Source organism: Cyprinus carpio, chromosome B6, assembly GCF_018340385.1.
Source record: "Cyprinus carpio isolate SPL01 chromosome B6, ASM1834038v1, whole genome shotgun sequence".
NCBI lineage: Eukaryota > Metazoa > Chordata > Actinopteri > Cypriniformes > Cyprinidae > Cyprinus > Cyprinus carpio.
In genome coordinates, this window is record NC_056602.1 from 11019009 (window position 1) to 11024845 (window position 5837).

A 5837-nucleotide genomic window follows, 5' to 3' on the forward strand; every position below is an offset into this window, starting at 1 on the left:
TGCACGATTCTCACAATTTTTCTATAGTGTGATTTAAATACAAATAGACATACATCAGATAATGCAGGTCTAAAACAAAATAAAAATATATATGAAATTTTTGTTTTTGTGTTAGTGTGGTTTAATATTTTTTTTGTATTTTGTTTTTTAGATGTTTTTTTTTTGGTTAGTTTTGTTTAATGAGAGTGTCCCCCACAGTTACACATTTCTCTTATTCAGTCAATAGATTGTATGTGATGACAATATAAAGCATCTGATTAATTCTGTGCTGGTCTAGGCCTACATTCAGTATATGTGATTCTGTAAATTTCATATTTTCTCACATCAATGCCTCCTATTTCCTTGTAGTATTTGTGATTTTCACTCGTTAGTTAACTTAAGTGAACCCTTTTTTCACAAATTAAATAACTGCTGAGCTATATTACACTTTATACATGTGTGGGATTTTTAAAAACTTGTAAATGATGTAAAGAAATTACCTTTTTACTTGTGCCACTCATTGCTTTTTCATTGTTTCTGGCTTTATTTTGAGAATACCTTTATCTGATTATATAGTACTGATTATTTCTTATTCTCTTTATATTTATGAAGGAGGCACTGAGAAGGCGGCAGTATTAGTTTTGCTTGTTTATGAGACAGCAGACTAACTCAATGGCTCATGATGTCACAACATGCTGAATGGTCACACACTTTAATCCCAAAAAAAAGGGTATCTGTACACATGCACAAAATGTATAGCCTACCAATTGCATTTCATTTTCTGCATAAAATTAATCTGAAATGCCTTAGCAATACTTATGACTGTGGGGGCTTATTTCTGTTTCAGATCTAAATTCGATCAAGATGTGCATATAGGCATTTACTTTTGCATGTCAGGTGTTACTGAATATACTGAACTTGAACATGAGTAATTAACAAACTGATCTGAAATAAAACAATATAAAATTCCACGTGTGGCTTAAAGGGTTTGGTATATACAGTATGTGACCCTGTATTCAAGACTGATGCAAATAGAATGAGCAAATATTAAGAAAGGTTTATATATGAACATTTCATTTATGAATCTCATGACATGTGTCAAGCAAAGAGCAAGAGTCATACAGGTCATAATACAATGGATATATTATTCCAATAATGAAAAACATAAACAAGGAAAAGCAAAGCAAAGGATATCACAAACGACATAGGAGCAATGAACACCTGCTATTGTCATGTCCGTGCTATAGCCTACAAGAATTTACATGTGTTTTTTTGCAGAAAGGTGGAAATATACTGTACATGGTCAAGTTGAGTTCACTAAAATAGTGGGAACTGTTATGTGTTTAAAAAAAATAACTTCTGCTGGAACAAAGATTGCATAGATGCCTACAAGACATTTTTACTTCCTCCCTTGAATAACAATAACAATCTTAATAATTTATATTGTTACTGTCCCTTGTGTCATCATAGCAAAGAAGATTAAATGAAACGGTGAAACACTATTGCTCTTGAGCATATAATTCTGAGGTAGGCCTAACTTCTGTTCATTGTTCTATTGGGTTGCAAGTTATATTTTGTCTGTAATTATATTTTTTTATTTAACACGAAGACTATACAGAACAAACGTTTACAGTCGTAGTTTAACAGTTGACATAACATAATGTATTAAAACAAAAATTGCATTTATATCTTTTAAACATCTGCAAGTCACGTTACTTCCGTTGGCGTCTCTCAGTCTTCGTGACTGTTAGCTCTGGTTAAATGTTATAAAGCTCCACTTCAAGCTACTCATCATAGAACATTAAAAATGTCTGCGTTCAGAGTACCCAGGCCTCAAGGCGTTCCTGTTCTCAATGAGCCTTTACAACACATTGCAAAGTAAAAAAAAAAATGGCAAAAAGAGCGTTTAAAATCTACAGATTTCGGCTTTATGGCGTGCTGTTTGCTTTGGCCATTCGAGGGCGCTGCTTGCTTTAGAAGTTTCAACTGTTAGCTTAATTGTTTCACTCGGTACTTGCTCACGGAAGTTTTATTAAGAGAAAACTGGACCAGAGAGAACGAACGCCCGTCGCAAGAGCAGCATCATCATTCGTCATCATGTCACTGATTACGAATAATAGTTCTGACGGGAACGAGGGCGCCGCCGTGAGTTCAAAAATCTGTACACCTCACAAGTTTGTTAACGATGACAAAACGTAAGTTAGACAATGACAGAGTCTGATACACCATCAGTGCAAAAGGAGACCGGATTGTTTGGCACACGGATAATTTTTTATTTGGATCACAAAAATGTAACGGAAATATTTACCTTTTCATCCACATTAAGTGATTTTTAACAAGACGTTAAACGATCTAAACACGGTAAGGTGATAACAACTAACCAAGGAATTAATTGATACCGAAAACGTCATCAAACAACGGGTTACTTTTGTGAAAAGCTCAGTAATTTACAGTGGGGAAAATCTTTATTTGATCTCCTGCTGATTTTGTAAGTTTGCCCACTTACAAAGAAATGAAGGGTCTGCCATTTTTATAGTAGGTTTATTTTTATTTGGATATTGGTTATGGATATGGTTTATTTGGATATGGATATGGATATGGATAGAGACAATATTATATAAGGGTTAGAGATTTATTTGCATTTCAGTGAGTGAAATAAGTATTTGATCCTGTACCAACCAGCAAGAATTCTGGCTCCGATTGTTTATGTGCCCATGTGGAACACAGATTAGTCCTGCTACTTTAAGTTACTCCTAACCTCAGCTTTTTATGTGTATAATACACCTGTCCACACAATCTGCATCTTCCATTCCAACCTCTCACATCACCATGGTCAAGACCAAAGAGCTGTCAAAGGATGTCAGAGACAAGATTGTAGGAGAAGAAGACAACTGTTGGTGTGATTAATCAGAAATGGAAGAAATACAACATAACCATCAATAGGCCTTGGTCTGGAGCTCCGTGCAAGATCTTGCTTCATAGGTTAAGGATGATCATGAGAAAGGTGAGGGATCAGCTCTAAACTACACGGGAGGTGCTTGTTAATGAATTTAAAGCGGTTAGGACCACAGTCACCAAGCAAACCATTGGTATGGTAATACATTGCATTGGAGTGGAATGATGTAGCTGCTGCAAGGTCCCCCTGCTCAAGAAGACACTTGTACAGGCCTGTTTAAAGTTTGCCAAAGAACACCTAAATGATTCAGTGAAGGCTTGGGAGGGAGTGCTGTGGTCAGATGAGACCAAAATTTGGCATTAACTCAACTCACCGTGTTTGGAGGGAGAGAAATGCCGACTATGACCCCAAGAACACCATCCCTACAGTCAAACACAGAGGTGGAAACATTATGCTTTGGGGCTCTTTTTCTGCTAAGGGTACAGGACAACTTCACCGCACTGAGGGGCAAATCTTGTAAAATCTTGGACGAGTCAAGTCAAGTCAAGTCACCTTTATTTATATAGCGCTTTAAACAAAAAAGATTGCGTCAAAGCAACTGAACAACATTAATTAGGAAAACAGTGTGTCAATAATGCAAAATGACAGTTAAAGGCAGTTCATCATTGAATTCAGTGATGTCATCATGCAGCTCTGTTCAGTTTACATAGTATCTGTGCAATAATTTGCAATCAAGTCAACGATATCGCTGTAAATGAAGTGTCCCCAACTAAGCCAGCCAGAGGAGACAGCGGCAAGGAACCAAAACTCCATCGGTGACAGAATGGAGAAAAAACCTTGGGAGAAACCAGGCTCAGTCGGGGGGTCAGTTCTCCTCTGACCAGACGAAACCAGCAGTTCAATTCCAGCCTGCAGCAAAGTCAGATTGACTTGATTGACAGATTGGCGAGAACCTCCATCCCTCAGCCAGAACACTGAAGATGGGTCTTGGATAAGACTTCAAGGATTACAGTGACCCAAAACCTAACGCTAAGCCAACAAAGAAGTGGCTCAAGAAGAAGCACATTAAGGTCATGGAGGGGCCTAGCCAGTCTCCAGACCTCAATCCTATAGAAAATCTGTGGAGGGAGATGAAACTTTGAGTTGCCAAATGACAGCCAAGAAACCTTAAGGATTTAGAGAGGATCTGTAAAGAGGAGTGGATCAAAATCCCTCCTGAGATCCCTCATGTGCATACCTGGTGACCAACTACAAAAAATCTTACCTCTGTGCTTGCCAACATGGGGTTCTGCACCAAGTACTAAGTCATGTTTTGCTTGAGGATCTCACTCACTGAAATGCAAATCAATTTCTAACTTTATATAACAGGTTTTTTTCTGTTTTTTTTTTTTTTTTTTGTATTGTGTCTCTATCCGTTAAAATAAACCTACCGTAAAAAATTACAGACCCTTCATTTTTTTGTAAATGGGCAAACTTACAAAATCAGCAGGGGATCAAATAAATATTTCCCCCACTGTATCAAACACTACCAGAATAGAATGTTCATGTGTTGTTTACACATTTTTAACATTTCAACATATTTAACATAGGCCTAGCGTCTGGAGGAAGAACAAATCTCAGTTTCCTTTGAAGACCTTAACTTTAAAGGGGTCAAAAAGAAGAAATGCGCCCATACAAGTGGAGACCAAAAAAAGTACATAGAAGATTCCCTCAGATGGGTAACAACAACATCAAGCCACAGCCCCCTAGTCAGGAAGAGGACTGGGAAAAGGAGTTAGAAGAGATTTCACAACGCATTGAAAAGCAGAAACAGCCTCCTTATGGTAATTCATTTCCAAATAAAGTTTTTTAGAATCTCTATTCCATAAAAATATCTTTGTAATCAACAATTTATGTGGCTTGACATTAATAGCTGTATTTTTGACAGATCCTGGAGATGATTTGAGTACTGGAGTAAGGGAAGGGTTTCATTGTAACATCCAGAATGGCCCAAGCTCAAGCCAGGAACACTACAGCCCAGCAATTCACCACATTAAACCTGTGAAATGGGTCCGCTTTATTTATGCTGTAGTGGATGACCAGTTTGCTGATGCTGAAGAATAAGGCTGTTGGTTCCTAGTATATGTGCTTCCTTACAGGAAAAACAAATTATATATAAAATTTGTTTATAATCTATTGAGCTCAGGCTAATGTTTTAAGTACTTTTGTTGTTTTTAGTGACCTCTCAGTATCTGATGTTCATTTATAGTTATGTTGATCAAATCATTGCTGAGCATTCTTATTTGCAAGTTTATTTCATTCATTCATTTTTGCCAGTTGAAGCCAGTTTGTTTTAATCTCTAAGCACAATTTTGAATTTGATTACAGTTTATCTATTAAATACTGCATTACAATGTTAATCTGAATTAAAACAGAGTGACAGGAAGGAATGTTGTTCTTGTGTAGACTTAAGGCACATTAAAGAATTACTGGGATTGAACTGAAAATGAGCATTCGTTTGTGCAACGTGTGTCATTTCACAAGTGTTTCCATTAGGTGGCAGTATAGACTTAGTCTTCAGGAAAGCTTTGTCTTTGAATTGAGTGTTGGTATTGATCTCTTAATAGACTCGAACACCTCTGTTGTTAATTACTCAAATTGTAATACTGATTATTATATACTCTGTTAATTTTTTTGATGTCAGTTCGAAAGTGACAGTAACAACATTTTGTTACAAAATGTTTCTTATTCATACATATTATGTTCTATTGAACTTTCTATTCAAAGAATACTGAAAAAATGTGGCATAGTTTCCACAAAAATATTCAGCAGCAAAACTGCTTTCAAAAAAAAAAAAAAAAAAAAAAAAAACTTTAATGGCATGTATGTGTAAATAAAGTTATTAAGATTAATAAATTAGAATTAGGCAAAAGAAAAAGGCAAACTAGAAAAATACAAGGAATTGTAAATATTTTTCAAAGTA

The 5837-nt window shown here is 36.0% G+C and overlaps 1 long non-coding RNA gene across 1 annotated transcript; it reads left to right on the plus strand.

Moving 5' to 3' along the window:
* Positions 1-1617: 1617 nt before the first annotated feature.
* Positions 1618-5408, plus strand: LOC109092474. Its single transcript, XR_002018240.2, has 3 exons — positions 1618-2124; positions 4465-4698; positions 4803-5408. It is a non-coding gene; the product is annotated as an uncharacterized LOC109092474 (long non-coding RNA).
* The last annotated feature ends 429 nt before the right edge of the window (positions 5409-5837 follow it).